A 16,242-nucleotide genomic window follows, 5' to 3' on the forward strand; every position below is an offset into this window, starting at 1 on the left:
TTTGAAAAGAAATTTAAAACAAATTTTGATACGAAGCTATGTATAAATTTTATTTAAAAAATAAATATGGATTATAAACAGAATTTGTGATCGTTTAAACATTTAATGAAAATTTTAAATGAAAATAAAATCTGTTTTATATTTAATGAAAATTTTAAATGAAAATAAAATCTGTTTTATATTTATATAAATCAGAGACATGAACTTATAAATATGTTCACTTTGACAAAATATAATATATGAAAAAACTTTAAGAAAGAATTTAAACCAAATTTAATATGAAATTACATATAACTTTTTATAAATAAAAATAGATATGAATTAGATTTTCTAACCCTTTCTCCTCGTCCTAATTTGGCTTTGGTTTTATTAGAGCAGGTACAAATTCGTTTTCCCCCTCCTTTGATTTTTTTTTCTCATGCTTGGTGGCCATCTCATACGGCTGCAAGGACGTTCACAGCTGCGAGATCGGACATAGTTGTGAGGTCGGTTGCAACCACTTGAGGTTGTCTACAGTTGCTTCTCAAGGTCGCAAGATTCGCGACCTTTTCAATTAGCCCCCGCATGCGACCGTGAGGTCCTCCATCCTACAGTCCCTGAATTCTTATTATTTTTATTGATTTTTATTAATAATGGTGCACTTTTATTGTAAATTACGGTAATAAAATAATAATAATAATAATTAAATAATAAGATTTAATTGGGGAATAATCTTAATAGAATTTTAGAAATTTTTAAGATTTTTTTTTTCGAAACTCATAAGGCGTAATTAGAGGGGATGTATTTGCGGGCTTGAGAAATGCATATTTAGAATATCCAATTTAGTAGGAGTTGATAAAAGAAATTACTTAGGCTTTAATTAAAATAAACCTAATTTTTCTAATTTAATTAATCAATTTTGGTTATAATTCCTCACCGTGCCCTACTCCTCCCTAATCGTCGAACCCTTGCTCACCTTATCTCGTCGCCGCCCCGATTATTCCTCCTCTCTCGCGCCGTTTACTCTCTGCTCTTCTTCTTCTCCTCATCTTCTCCAACCGGCACCCCTTTTTCTTCTTCCGCGTCATCTTCCCTCCTCTGCCATCGTCTCCTTGTCGCGGAGGTCCTCACCGCGCCGATTGTCACGAGAGCACCGCCGACAGCAGTCCTTCTCTCCGCGACCCTCACCAACACCAAGCTCTCTGGGCTATCAGGCGGCCCGATCCTCTTCTACATTTTCCCCTTGCATCTCTGCCCTAGATGCAGCCGGCGTCATCGCATCCGACCACAATACCTGCAATTTGGGTGGCTAGCGTCGCCGCCATCTCTTTCACCGGCTGCCACTTCTTCCTCTTCCATCTGCCATCGTCGGAGAGCTAAGTACACAGGAGAGTAGGGTTGTTCTTCCGCGAATCAGCAGTTGCAAGGGGTTACCACGTGTTGCCGCCTTCAATTGTGTCGTGGCCATCTGGTCAGCCACAAGGAGGTATGAGATGTTGTCATCTCTATTCCTATTCCCTGTTTGACAGCCGTCACAGCTTATCAACAGATTGACATCTTCTGGATTGCAGATCCATTGCTGCGGTGACGCCATTTGTGCTTGGATTTGTGCCAATGTTGTGTATCAGTGAATTCTGAGGCAGTGAGGGTTGTTGGACAGATTTACCATCGTCGGAAGAGCCACAAACTGCTAATAAGGGTAATAATCTGAACCTGATTAGATTTATTGGGTTGTTTCTTTTATCATGTTGGATGTGTGTTATGTTTCTTATTGAATGTTTATATCAAACTTGATCTCCCTTAATTAGATTGCACGCACTTGACTTTAATTGTTTCATGCACCCAACTTGTTTGATAAAATGTTCTGTAGTTAGGTTCTAATTCCTGCATGTCGTGTGTTCGGTGAAATGTCTCTTTCAATAATTAGGTTCAATCTGATACATCTTAGTTTACTTAACTCTTGCTTTGTATTGCTCTTTCAATTGTTAAGTTTTATGTCTTCATTTAAATTCAATTAGGTTAAGTTAGATTAGGTTTCTTTAATGCTCTAGGTTTTATTCCATGCTTAGTTTCGTTAATTACTTTATGTTGACTTTTATTTTCTGCAATTGTAGTTAGGTTAGACTTAACTCTCAATTCTTACATTGTATTTTATTCATTAGGTTTGATTTTATACTTGCTTTGCTATTTCAAATCTTAGTCTTAGAATCCAAAATCCAAACTCCCTTGTTAATTCTTTAGCATTAACAACTATGGACTAATTAGTGGGTGATCATTGATACTGATTATGACTTTTGTATAATTTTAATTTATTTTGTATTAAAAATTCTGATATTGTAAGACTTACTCGTTTCATATTTTGATTTGTTAGATTTTCTCAATAAAATTGGTTGGTTCATTAATCTGTTCAAGAGAAGCAATTTATCTCATGAAATTCGAAGACAGGGAGAGCAATGAAGGCATGGATGCTATTAGCTCGAGGATGGATGAACAAAATATTGAAAAGGAAAAAATTTTGTTATTACAGAAAGTAGGCAGAGGGAAGAAAATCTCAGGAGATGATTCGAAAATGATTCAAGAAATGGAATGTACAAATCATTTATATCTAGGAAAATTTAGTCTTAATAGTTTGATTATTGGTCAAATTTGTTTGGATAATATAAATATTTATTTATTTTAATGTTAATTGTATAATACATTTGGAATTAGAAGTTATTTCTTTTTAATAATTTTTAATTTATTTGAAATGAAGAATTATTAAATATATTGATGAAAAATATAAAAATATAATATAATAATATAATAATATTTAATGATAAATTTAAAAATAAAATTATATACAGATTTATAAATAGAATTGTAAACTGATTTATAAACAAGATTAATAACAGATTTAAAACAAAATTAAAGACAGAATTTATATTTGAAATTAATTTTATTTTTGTTAATTTGAAAATCGATTTATAAACAGTTTTTTCATCCGTTTCTAAAATTAGAGACGAAATATTTCCGTTTAAAAATTAGCTACGAGTCTTTCACTAACGGATTTCTGAGACGAAATATTCCGTCTCAAACTTTCTTTAGAGACGGAAAAATGATTTTCAGAGACAGATTTTTTCGTCTCTAAAGCCTTGTTTTCTTGTAGTGATTTCAAATCAAACAAATAAAAAACAATGCTATTTTTTTGGATCCAACCAAAAGATAATGAGTTTTAAAATTAACATAAATATAAACATATCAATACTAAAATCACGAAATGACTACATCTAAATTCAACAATGTAAAATATCTCATATTTACTATATATTAAATTATACCTAAAGAAGACTAGTCTAGCCGGAGAAGAGAAACAAATGCAATATACTACAACAAAAAAAATAGTGAAATTTTATCACAAACAAATTTAACAAAATAGTATGCGGCGAATCGACCTTGTAGCCACGAGCTTGTGATAGGGCGAGAAAAAAATATTGGCTTGCTGAGCTTGCAGCTAGCAGCGTTGCCGGCTAACGATCGGCCAAGTAGTCGGCTGTACGTCTGACAGCCGACCATTCTGCCAACAGCCGGCAATGCTGTCGGCGGTTTGCTAGCGGCTGGCACAGCCACTGACCTCATGCTGGCTGCCGGCAAAACCGCCAGCATGCGGTTAGCGGCCTGCAAAGCCGCCAGCACAAGGTTGGCTGCTTGAAAGTTGCCAGCCGCATACTAGCGGTCGGGAAAGTCGGCAGCACGTGGCTGGCCATTAGCCCCGTGTTGGCAAGCAAAAAAGCCTCTAGCTATGTTCTAGCGGCCTATAAAGTTGTCAACCACATGCTTGCGACCAACAAAGCCGCTAGCCGTGTGCTAGCAGCCGGCAAAGCCACCAGCTAGGTGCTAGCGGCTGGCGGAGATCGGGAAGGGGAGAAAAGAATGGGAAAGGAGAGAACTTACCCGAAGATCACTGGAAATGAGAGAATAGTCAAAGGCCAGACACAGACACGAGGAGGAGAAGTGTACAAATTAGTGCTCTGTTTATTTACAGGATTCCTCACAGAATATTAATTCTGTCGGTAATCTTGTATTACCAATTATTCTGAAACAAGGTTTTTTTTTTACAGTGTTAATTCAATTATTTCATCTTCCACTGACAAAGCGCGTGCACCACCCCTTTCTTACGAAGCGCGAAGCATTCAATCTAATTTCATGTTATTCAAGTTGAAATAAATTATATGCAAAAATAAGAAAAGAAACCACAACAGGAAATTAATATAGTTTGGCATGACCATGAGTAAAATCCAACAGATCATATTTTGCAAAGAATTTACTAATTAATCACGAAGTAAAAAATATTTGCCCCGTACCAACTATCAATATGCTCTTAATCATAATTGAAGCGCATGAAACCCTAATTAAACAGAGCATCTAGAGTCTAAAGCAGAACAAAGCAAATGGAAGAATGAATATGAGATAAATGAACGATGTGGAATTGCAGATCAGTGAGCTGTCAAGCTACCACTGTTCTTGAGGAAGCGAGAAGCGGCAGAGAGGGCATGAACAACTCTGTTCCAGCCATTTCTTTAGACATCCCGGATGAAAGAGATGGTCGCAAAGCATCGCCAACACTGGAGCCGTCATCCCCAAATCCTCCAGACATATGGAACAAGAGTCCGATTCCTCAGTCGTGACCATCTTGAGGCCCTCCACCGTCGTTGCAGATGCTGGCCTGGAACCTCTGTCGAAGTAGGTACGATAGTCATCGTCCACGACTAAGTCGAAGTTGTCATCGTCGACGACTAAGTCAAAGTAGTCATCCTCGTCGTCATCGTCATCGTCATCGTCCTCATCATCAGCATCGTCATTGTCCTCATCATTATCATCGTCGTCGTTGTCATCGTCATCATAGTCATCGTCGTCGTCATTGTCACTGATGTTCAGGAGGCTAATGGTGGCCAAATAATATGTGCGGACAAAAATGGTGGAAGATAACTCCATCGAAACAACATCCATCATGGGTACCCGGCGGAAGGAGAAGGAGGTGTACCAGCAGAATACTTGTGCGATAAAGTCTAGGTTAACAGGCTCCACGTAATCGGTTGCCACTTGCTCCAACATCGCCCGTGCTTCCCTTTCCCATGCCTGCTCCTGCATGAGGAGGTCGAATGATCTGTGAAAGATGACGTTGACTTGGTCGTTCGGGGGCTCTCGGGATGGATACGTCAGAAGAGAGAAGTGGATGGATAATCGGGGCGGGGCTGACGGCGTTGGAATCAGGCGACCTTGCCGAGCATGTGTATGTTCTACGCTCGGTGAGATGGTTATGCGTGATAGAAAATCCACCAAAACAACGTCCTCTACAGGGGCGGTGGCCGTCGGAGATGAAGGTTCCATCGGGAGGACTTATTTAGAAGCAGCAATGTTGACGGTCGTGCAATGGAACATGCATGAAGTAGCCGGTGCAAGTTGAGTCTTCCGATGGTATTATATATATAGAGCAACCATAAATCTGCAATATTTTCGATTAAACCGTTAAACTCAATTTATTTAAATAAATTTTTTGTTCTTCCATCTATTTTTTCGATAATTCCTCAACAACTTCAACTTCGAAATTAAATTAGATATATTGGTTAGATTGTGAGAAATTTTACATAATCATGATAATTCAGTTACGGATTTTTGTTTGGTCAACAAAATAATTATGTTATCAGTAACCGAATATAGGAAACTATATGACAAGTAATTAAATTAAATCGGATAAATAAGTCAAATAGACATATTTAGAATTAGTGTATTTTTTCTATGGAATATAATAAATGATCGTGTGTGTGTATATATATAGTCCACAAAATCAATTGTTAATTTATTAGGTCAAGTATTTTCTTTTGAGCTTTAAAACACTCAAACGATTAGATTTAAATGAGAATACATTATTAATTTTTCATCAATTAAACTAATTTATAAATCCAAGTTTAACTAATTTATAAATTTACTAATGATAATTGTTATAATAATACTAGAAATAAGGATATTTTTAAGATAAATAATATAATTGAATATCCTTTTGATTTTTTTTGAAAAAAAAATATTTTTGTAATTTAGGATGTATTTTGATTATTTTTTTTATCTTTAAAAAAATATATCAATTTAACTCCTTTTAAAATAGATCAATTTTTTTAATTCCTTATAATAGAACGAAAAATTAATATCAGACTAAATCATATTAAATAATAAATTTAATGTATTCGTTCATCACTTTAATTTGTTTGCGCAAACTTAAAACCTAAAAAAATAATAAATAATAAATTATTTTTAAAAAAAAATCAAATCAAGTTTAAAAAAATGGCTTGGTTCTTACATCATCACTTATGTTCGTCTGTTTAGCAAGTAAAGGAAAAACTGTGAATGACCAAACAGAATCAAATTGTAACTGAGGATTTACTGATCGATCAAGAAATATAGTTGCTGATCGATCAAAAAATATAGTTGACATTTACATCATCAAATTGACAATCTTGGCGATCAAACAAACAACAACAATCATAGAGTAATCTAAAGCAGAACATAACTAACCATCGTCATCAAACCAACCAATAGTTGAACTGATCAGAAATTTCTTTCCTCAATTGCAATAGATCCAGAGACTACTCAGGGTCCGGAAGTGAGAATCTGCAGAGGGGGCAAGAATTGCTACGCTTCAGCCACTCCAGCAGACACCCTTCGTGAAACGGATGGCCGCAAGGCATCGCCAGAACCTGACTCATCTCCTCCAAGTCATCGAGACAGATGGGACACGAGGTATCTTCTCTCGTCGTAGTCACCATCCGAAGACCCTCCACCGCCTCTGCGGAAGCCCGCCACGGCCCTCTGCCGAACTGGACGACGTCGACATCGTCGTCGTCCTCGAAAAAGTATTCATAGGTCTCCATAGGAATCAAATAGCGAAGGTGGCTGTCAGAAGAGGAAGGAGCGTCGGGGATTCCAATGACGGAGAAGAACTCCATACAGACCAAATCCGTGATCGGAAATAGGTCGAGCACCGCGTAGGTGTATGTGCGGAAAGCTTGAGCGAGAAGGTCGAGATCGGCAGGGCGCACGTGATTCGCCGCGACGCGGTAGAGCATCCGCTGCGTCTGCACCTCCCAGACGGGCTCATTGTTGATGAGGTAGTAGGGCTGGAGGATGGTGGAGTGGGAGTGCTCGGCGGCGACGTCGTCGGAAGAAGAAATCCTCCGCCGGCAAAAGTGTGAGATCAATTGGGGCGGCATCATGTCTTGGTCACCCGCCAAGAGCCGTAACACCACCCGCGCCTCAATGCTAAGAATAACGCCGCCTGCGTCGGCTTCCCACCCGGGAATCACCATCGACGGGGCGGAGCTGTCTGCGTTGATGCTCCAAGCGAAAGGATCCATGAAGAAGACGAAGAGGAAGACGCAAGAAGCGGTGGAAAGCTCTGAGACAAGTGACGGATGATCGAGTTATCGATCGGCGGGTTTGCGATATATATGGGGCTAGCTAGGTCAATGTCACGTGTCGGATCAAATGGAGTCAGTATCCTATCTTCCGTATAATTAGAAAATGACAGCTGTAGTTAAAGAATTTTAACGGTAATAAGATTTAATATCCTAAAAACACTTAACGGACATCAGTTTACTAAATGTGTAAAAACTTTAAAACATAAAAAAAAAAAAAAAAAATCTCAACAAATATTTTGTTCCATGTTGACAGGAGATTTAGCTGAAGATAAATCCATCAACCTCTATGGCATCTACTTTGTCGAGCTTTCCTAAAGAATTAACCATATGTTATGATTTTATACATCAACTTTTTATCTCAAGTGATTAGCAAGAAACTCTGTTTTAATTTTAGGTGTCCAAACATTGATTCATCATGTAGACCTAAAAATAGAAAGAAAAAACAAACTCAAACAAATAGAAGTATCATCAATAATCTTTGATAACGTATATACAATAATTAAACTCTTTTTTTTTTATAGTTCTTTCAATTAGTGTTTGTAGGCATTCATGAAATCTGCAAAGTAAAGCAGTACAAAATAATTTCATAATAGTGAGAACAACTAAACACAAACAAAGAAATTAAGAATGACCAAAATTACTTTATTCCATGGTGAAAAAGATTTTCATGACAGTTTTCTCCAAGTACATGCCTCCGTTACACTGTATTCCATTTGATGCAGAACTAGGAGTAATTAGGGAAGAAGGGAAGGACAGTTTTGTTTTTTTACTATTAGGGCTTTGAATTTATATGGGGTGTTGTTCATTACTTCGAGAGGGGAGACGGCTGGGTTTTTTCTTCCGCCGCCACCCACGGAGCCGGTAGGTCGTCGGTCGCACACCAGTCGCTAACCACTCCGCCTTGGGCGTCCACTCCAGTGGCCACTTCCTCTTCCCTCTCAGGCTATCATCGCCTCACGGAAACATCACCGGACTCGTGTCATCATCACCGCCCAGCACTCGGAGACGCTTCCCCCTCTTCGCGCCGACGTCGGCACCGCCTTCGCCACAGGCTACGCCTCCTTCCTCTCCCCTCCCGCTTCTTCGGCAGGAGGGCCCCCTTTCCGAGCTCGCAGGAGGTTTTTCTTCGTAATTCTCTCCGTCGCATAGAGACGGCCGCCGCTGAGCTCACAGGCACCTCCGCTATCCCTAGCAACTGTTGCCGCCGCCGTCGTCGACTCCGACTGCTGCAGACTCCAACGGCTACCACCTCCAGCGACCACTGCTGCCGCCCTCCGATGCCACCTCCAGCGACAACCACTGGCTGACCCACGGCCTTCGTCGGTGGCACACCCTCCATCACCGTTGTTGGCACCTCTATTGCCAAATCCGACCATCCAGTGTTGTTGTCACATTCACGGCGCCTGTTCAGCCCTCAATCCGCACTGTCATACACTTCCGACGCCCATCTAATATTCGATCCATGTTGGCGTATGATTTTGGCGCTAATCCATTGCTCGAGCCACCGCTGTGTTTCGCTCTTCGCACCGCTATTATGATTGTAAGTTATTGGTACTATCTGGCCTACATTCCGTGTTCTGGCCTGCGAGCCTTTGTGGTATTCTGGCCTAGGTGTCATTGACATATTTCGGACTACATGTCGCCTTTTGGATCGATGCTGCGCCGGATCCCATGTCGTCACCCCCAGATCCGGCTCCTCAGCTGACTCACATTCATCTACCCTTCAGGGCCGCGACGACTCGATCAACATCACGACCAGCTCATATTACTGCGATTTTGGTGTATGAGGCTTCTCCGCCTCCGACTTTTTGTTCGATAAGGAGATTTTCTTAATGTACCTACTTTCCTTAGAATAGCAATCCTGTGATTGTCAACCAAGTAAAAAACCTTGCTTGTCTCGTACTTATTTTCATTTTATTATTCTGCTTAATTAAGTGTGTAATTGTATTAAGTCCAATTGTTTGAGAAAGTATTGGTTTGTTTTATTGTGCAAGGCAATTCACCCCCCCCCCCCTCTTGCCGGCCACAAGAGACCTACAAATATAACTAGCCAAGATGAATACCTAACTAACAAAATGGCTGAAATCCATCTGCGGAAAATCATAATCTCACATTACGTGGTTCCATTACAAAAGAGATAAATATAGTATCCAGATGTTTCCATAAAAGATAATCACAAAGATGACACATTATACCTAGCTCCTTCATGCTTATGCTCATGATGTCATATTATGTGGCAAGCTGTAGCAGCAGATGCATACAAGCGTTGAAGTCTAGCTGTTAACAGAAAATAATACATCACTTTCCATGTAATTTTTTTTTTTCTTCTGCCCTGGTATACGAGTACCATACTTATAACGAAGGTATGTATAGATTTTGCATTCACTCAAATCGCTGTCTTCATTTTAAAATATCATACAGTTGTTTATACAACAATCAATCTTCTCTACAGGAAAACCTAAACCTCTAATCAATTTCTTTGTACTATAAAAACTATCAGTCATTATGTTATCAGCAGGAAGCAACTCTGATATCAATTGACATATGTCATAGTAACATCTTTTTAAAAAATAATGTTTTGCTTTCATATTCAATAACCTTGCAGTGGCTGATAGTTGGGAATGACTAGAGGGAGTGTCTTCCAACACTTCTCCTTCACTAGCCTTTAACATTTTATATAGTTGCTAATATTTAGATGTTGGTATTTTATCCATATTAGAATATTCAACAGCAACATTCATCGCATCATGAACTATTAATTGCATTGTAATATCATTAATTAATGATTCAGGCAGAGTAAAAGTTGTGCCAAATGATAAACCACCAGAAAGCCCAATTGGTTCATACAAATAAGGTTCTTTGTGACAGTACTATTTGTAGTAATTTGACACAAAACTATTTCTACATATATGTACTTTCATGATATCCTCATCACGAAAGACTCTATTCCTACATTTCTAATGATTACACGGACACCGTAACTCGACATCATTCATACATTCTGGATGACTCTTAGTAAAATTCATAAACTCTTCTGTTGGACCGCTGGGGCCGGCTAGAAGGGGGGTTGAATAGCCTGCAAAAATAAAAGCACAACTTTTCTTGAACTTTCAACAAAACACTTGCATAAATTATAAAAGCAATAAATTAAAACAGAAAAGACGAGGCACACAGGGATTTACTTGGTTACTACCGGAGAGGTTGTTAATCCAAGGAAGATGTTGCACTAGTATCTCCTTCAGGCGAAGAATCCTCTTACAACAATGAAGCGCACAAATAAAGAAGTTAAACTTTAAACAAGGCGTACAAGTGTTGAAAAATAAATTGCTTGAGTTGATTTGAAGCTTCTGGACCACGGCTGTATTTATAGTCTTGGTCGGGGCACATGGAAGGATTCTGGGCACCCTAGGGGGATAAAACTTTATCCCCGACGCACGGATCGCAGTTTGATCGCAATCTGGATAAAGTCCAACTCCGGGCGCCCGGAATGGTTCCGGGCGCCCGGACCACTAAGTCATCCAAGTTGACTTTCTGGTCCAGGCTCTCTGTTCCAGTGCTGCTTGCCTCGGTCCGGGTCTTCCACTCTGGCTCCGCTTGCATGGGTGATTTCAGTCAACCGAAATAAGGCTCACCCGAACCCAATTTCTGCCTTCTCGAGCAGGCTTCCGCTCCAGCTTCTCATCCCTTGGAATTGTCGCGTGCTTCGTTCTCGTCCACCAACGTACTCATTCGCAGTGTTCGTCCCTCGGTCGCATGCCATGCCGACCTTCTCACTGGCTGTATCTCTTTATCCTCGAGCAGTCTTCCGCTTTGGCTTCTTGTCCCTCGAAACCACCGCACGCTTCCTTCTCGTCCGTCGGTGTACACTTCCGCAGCGCCTCGTCCCTCGGACGCATTGAGCCCGTCTGCTCACTCCCGTATCGTCCTTCTCGCTAACTGCGTCTTCCGCTCGACTATTTGTGCTACTAAGCTCTTGCACACTTAGACACGAGGTTAAAATATCACAGGACCTAATTTAACTTATTGATCACACCAAAATAATCTTAAGGTTCCAACAATCTCCCCCTTTTTGATGTGAGCAACCTAAGTTAAGTTAGGATAAATAGACATAAAGAATAAAATAACTAATATTGCAATAAAGTGTAAAAACATAGATAAATTGTAAAAAATTGGTCTACCTCCCCCTAGACTTATACTTTTCCTTCTCCCCCTTTGATCACATAAAAAAAATGGGATTCCAAGAAAAAAATCTAAGTGATAAAACTTAGAAAATGTTGAAAATTATTTCAATGATTTTTAGAAAACATTTCTAAGTAAATGAAAATTTAAACAGAATTTCTACTTAACAATATTTAACAAATATTTTTCTAAGTTTTTGCAAGCAAAAAATATTTTTGAGAATTTTTTAAAATACATTGAGTAACTCTTTAAAGCATTATTAATTCAAATTAATAATTTTTCGATTAGTCAATTAAACTTTTTAATTCCATACTTGGCTTCCAGGCAGTGGTGAGGCACTTGACTTTCTTGGTTATTGGAGCAACAACCACTTTCTTAGACAAAGCAGCATAAAGAAATTAAATGTTTAATTTTCTCGTTGAAAATGCTAGGTCTAAGTTTTTACTTTAGATCAAATTCTTTAAATTTCCATTTTAGTTTATCGGAATTTTTCAGATCTAAAACAAGGAAATTTGAACATGCAAACAATTGTATAATCTGTATTTGTTCTTCTAACATGTCATTTTCTATTTTTAGCTTGTCTAAATCCTTCAATCGACAAGTTGTTGCTAGAGTTTCTTTTATTTCACTATTCATTGTTTTATTTTAAATTTCTAATTCACAAAAATATTTTGATAATATAAATTCTAACTCACAAAAATCTTTCGATAATTTACTAATCGAATTAAACAGTTGGTCAAGAGGTGAAGACCATACCTGACTTACCTTGTCGGCTGTTGATTCTCCCCCTACCGAGATGCTTTCTCCCGACGTTGCTCCCCCTTCATCGATGATCTCGATGCTTTTTGAGAAAGAGCTGATTGCGTCTTCTGGTAGATACTAGGAGGTGAGTGATGTTCCGACAATTTCCTCCGTCTTGGATTCTTCTGACGGTGGTTCGGTGTCCATCGAGGAGTTGGATTCGACTTCGAGTGGTTCTTTGTTGAGCTTTAAGAACTTTTTCCAAAGTTCTTTTGTGCTTTTGTATTTTCTGACTCCGTCGAGATCCTAGGCAGGTAGTACGCTCAATAGGCAAGACTCAGCCTTATCGTTTGTCATGAATTCGTCGCGCTGCTCGTCAGTCCATTGATGCTCCTCAAGTTCTTTTCCTTCTTTGCTTTTGGGCATATCAAAACCATATGTCATTATTAATAACAAATTAAAATCAGTTTTAAAATAAACCTCCATCCGTCGCTTCCAAAACGCGTACTCCCCCTCGAACGTTGTTGGATAGATGTTAGCTCCGGCCATCTCGTTGCTTCAGTCGGCAGTTAGTCCTCCTGAAGTGTCCTGGCTCTGATACCACTTGTTGGACCGCTGGGGCCGGCTAGAAGGGGGATTGAATAGCCTACAAAAATAAAAGCACAACCCTTCTCGAACTTTCAACAGAACACTTGCATAAATTTAAAAAGCAATAAAATAAAACAAAAAAGATGAGGCACACAGGGATTTACTTGGTTACAACCGGGGAGGTTGTTAATCCAAGGAAAATGTCGCACTAGTATCTCATTCAGGTGGAGAAGCCTCTTATAGCAATGAAGCGCACAAATAAAGAAGCTAAACTCTAAAGAAGGCGTACAAGTGTTGGAAACTGAATTGCTTGAGTTGATTTAATGCTTCTGGACTAAGGCTGTATTTATAGCCTTGGTCGGAGCGCCTGGAAGGGTTCCGGGCGCCCTGGGGGGATAAAACTTTATCCCCGACGCACGGATCACGGTTTGACCGTGATCTGGAAAAAGACCAACTCTGAGCGCCCGGAATGGTTCCGGGCACCCAAAATGGATCCGGGCCCTCTGTTCCAGTGCTACTTGTCTCGGCCCGGGTTTTTCACTCCGGCTTTGCTTGCTTGGGTGATTTCAGCCAACCGAAATAAGGCTCACCTGAACCCAATTTCGGCCTTCTCGAGCAGGCTTCCGCTCTGACTTCTCGTCCCTCGGAATCGTCGTGTGCTTCCTTCTCATCCGCCAGCGTACTCATCCGCAGTGTTAATCCCTCGGTCACACGTCGTAACGACCTTCTCACTAGCTGCGTCTCTTACTCCTCGAGCAGTCTTCCGCTCCGGCTTCTCGTCCCTCGAAACCACCGCATGCTTCCTTCTCGTCTGCCGGTGTACTCTTCCGCAGTGCCTTGTCCCTCGGACGCATCGAGCCCGTCGGCTAACTCCCGTGCTCTCCTTCTCGCTAGCTGCGTCTTCCGCTCGACTACCTGTGCTCGTAAGCTCCTACACACTTAGACATATGGTTAAAATACCATAGGACCTAACTTAACTTGTTGATCACACCAAAACAATCTTGGGGTTCCAACAATCTCCCCTTTTTTTTATCTGAGCAATCCAAGTTAAGTTAGGGTAAATAGACATAAAGAATAGAATAGCTAATATTGCAATAAAGTGCAAAAAGATAGAGAAATTGTGAAAAATTGGTCTACATCCATTAGACTTATACTTTTCCTTCTCCCCCTTTGATCACATAAAAAAAATGGGGTTCGAAGAAAAAAAATCTAAGGGTTAAAACTTAGAAAATGTTGAAAATTATTTCAATGATTTTTAGAAAACATTTCTAAGTGAATGAAAATTTAAATAGAATTTCTACATAAGAATATTTAGCAATAATTTTTCTAAGTTTTTGCAAGCAAAAATTATTTTTGAGAATTTTCTAAAACACATTGAGTAACTCTTTAAAGCATTATTAATTTCAAATTAATATTTTTTCAGTTAGTCAATTAAACTTTTTATTTCCATACTTGGCTTTCAGACAGTGGCGAGGAACTAGGCTTTCTTGGTTATTGGAACAACAACCACTTTCTTAAACAAAGCCGCATAAAGAAATTAAATGTTTAATTTTCACATTAAAAATGCTAAGTCTAAGTTTTTACTTTAGATCAAATTCTTTAAATTTTCATTTTAGTTTATCGTAATTTTTCAGATGTAAAACAAGGAATTTTGAACATGCAAAAAATTGTATAATCTGTATTTGTTACTCTAACATGTCATTTTCTATTTTTAGCTTGTCTAAATCCTTCAATCGACAAGTTGTTGATAGAGCTTCTTTTATTTCACTATTCTTTGTTTTATTTTGAATTTCTAATTCATAAAAATGTTTCAATAATATAAATTCTAACTCACAAAAATCTTTCGATAATTTATTGATCAAATTAAGCAGTTGGTCAGGAGATGAAGACCATACCTGATTTACCTTGTCAGCTGTTGATTCTCCCCCTGCTGAGCTGTTTTCTCCCGACGTTGCTCCCCCTTCATTGATGCTCTCGATGCTTTTTGAGGAAGAGCTGATTGCGCCTGGTAGATACTCCGCGGTGAGTGTTGTTCTGACAATTTCCTCCGTCTTGGATTCTTCTGACGGTGGTTCAGTGTCCATCGAGGAGTTGGATTCGACTTCGAGTGGTTCTTCGTAGAGCTTCAAGAACTTTTTCCAAAGTTCTTTTGTGCTTTTGTATTTTCTGACTCTGTCGAGATCCTGGACAGGTAGTACGCTCAAAAGGCAAGACTCAGCCTTACCGTTTGTCATGAATTCATAGCGTTGCTCGTCAGTCCATTGATGCTCCTCAAGTTCTTTTCCTTCTTTGCTTTTGGGCATATCAAAACCATATGTCATTATTAATAACAAACAAAATCAGTTTTAAAATAAACCTCCATCTGTCGCTTCCAAAACACGAACTCCCCCTCGAATGTTGTTGGATAGATGTTAGCTCCGGTCATCTCGTTGCTTCAGTCGGCAGTTAGTCCTCTTGAAGTGTCCTATCTCTGATACCACTTGTTGGACCGCTGGGGCCGGCTAGAAGGGGGATTGAATAGCCTGCAAAAATAAAAGCACAACCCTTCTCGAACTTTCAACAGAACACTTGCATAAATTATAAAAGTAATAAATTAAAATAGAAAAGACGAGGCACACAGGGATTTACTTGGTTACAACTGGGGAGGTTGTTAATCCAAGGAAGATGTCGCACTAGTATCTCCTTCAGGCGGAGAAGCCTCTTATAGCAATGAAGCACACAAATAAAGAAGCTAAACTCTAAAGAAGGCGTACAAGTGTTGGAAAATAAATTGTTTGAGTTGATTTGAAGCTTGTGGACCAAGGCTATATTTATAGCCTTGGTCGGGGCGCTTGGAAGGATTCCGGATGCCATGGGGAATAAAACTTTATCCCTGATGCACGGATTGCAATTTGACCGTGATCTGGATAAAGTCCAACTCCGGACGCCCGGAATGGTTCCGGGCGCCCGGATGGTCAGGGTGCCCGGAATGGATCCGAGCGCCCGGACCACTAAGTCAACCAAGTTGACTTTCTGGTCTGGGCCCTCTGTTCCGATGTTGCTTGCCTCGGTCCGGGTCTTCCGCTCCAACTCCGTTTGCCTGGGTGATTTCAGCCAACCGAAATAAGGCTCACTCGAACCAAATTTTGACCTTCTCGAGCAGGCTTCCGCTCCGGCTTCTCGTCCCTCGGAATCGTCGCGTGCTTCCTTCTTGTCTGCCAGCGTACTCATCCGCAGTCTTCGTCCCTCAGTCGCACCCCGTGCCGACCTTCTCGCTAGCTGCATCTCTTGCTACTCGAGCAATCTTCCGCTCTGGCTTCTCATCCCT

The 16,242-nt window shown here is 39.8% G+C and overlaps 1 long non-coding RNA gene across 1 annotated transcript; it reads left to right on the forward strand.

Annotated features, from left to right (window-relative positions):
- Positions 1–918: 918 nt before the first annotated feature.
- Positions 919–2,624, forward strand: LOC122011659. Its single transcript, XR_006120004.1, has 3 exons — positions 919–1,465; positions 1,551–1,678; positions 2,351–2,624. It is a non-coding gene; the product is annotated as an uncharacterized LOC122011659 (long non-coding RNA).
- The last annotated feature ends 13,618 nt before the right edge of the window (positions 2,625–16,242 follow it).

The sequence above is a fragment of the Zingiber officinale genome, chromosome 1A, assembly GCF_018446385.1.
Source record: "Zingiber officinale cultivar Zhangliang chromosome 1A, Zo_v1.1, whole genome shotgun sequence".
NCBI classification, from domain to species: Eukaryota; Viridiplantae; Streptophyta; class Magnoliopsida; order Zingiberales; family Zingiberaceae; genus Zingiber; species Zingiber officinale.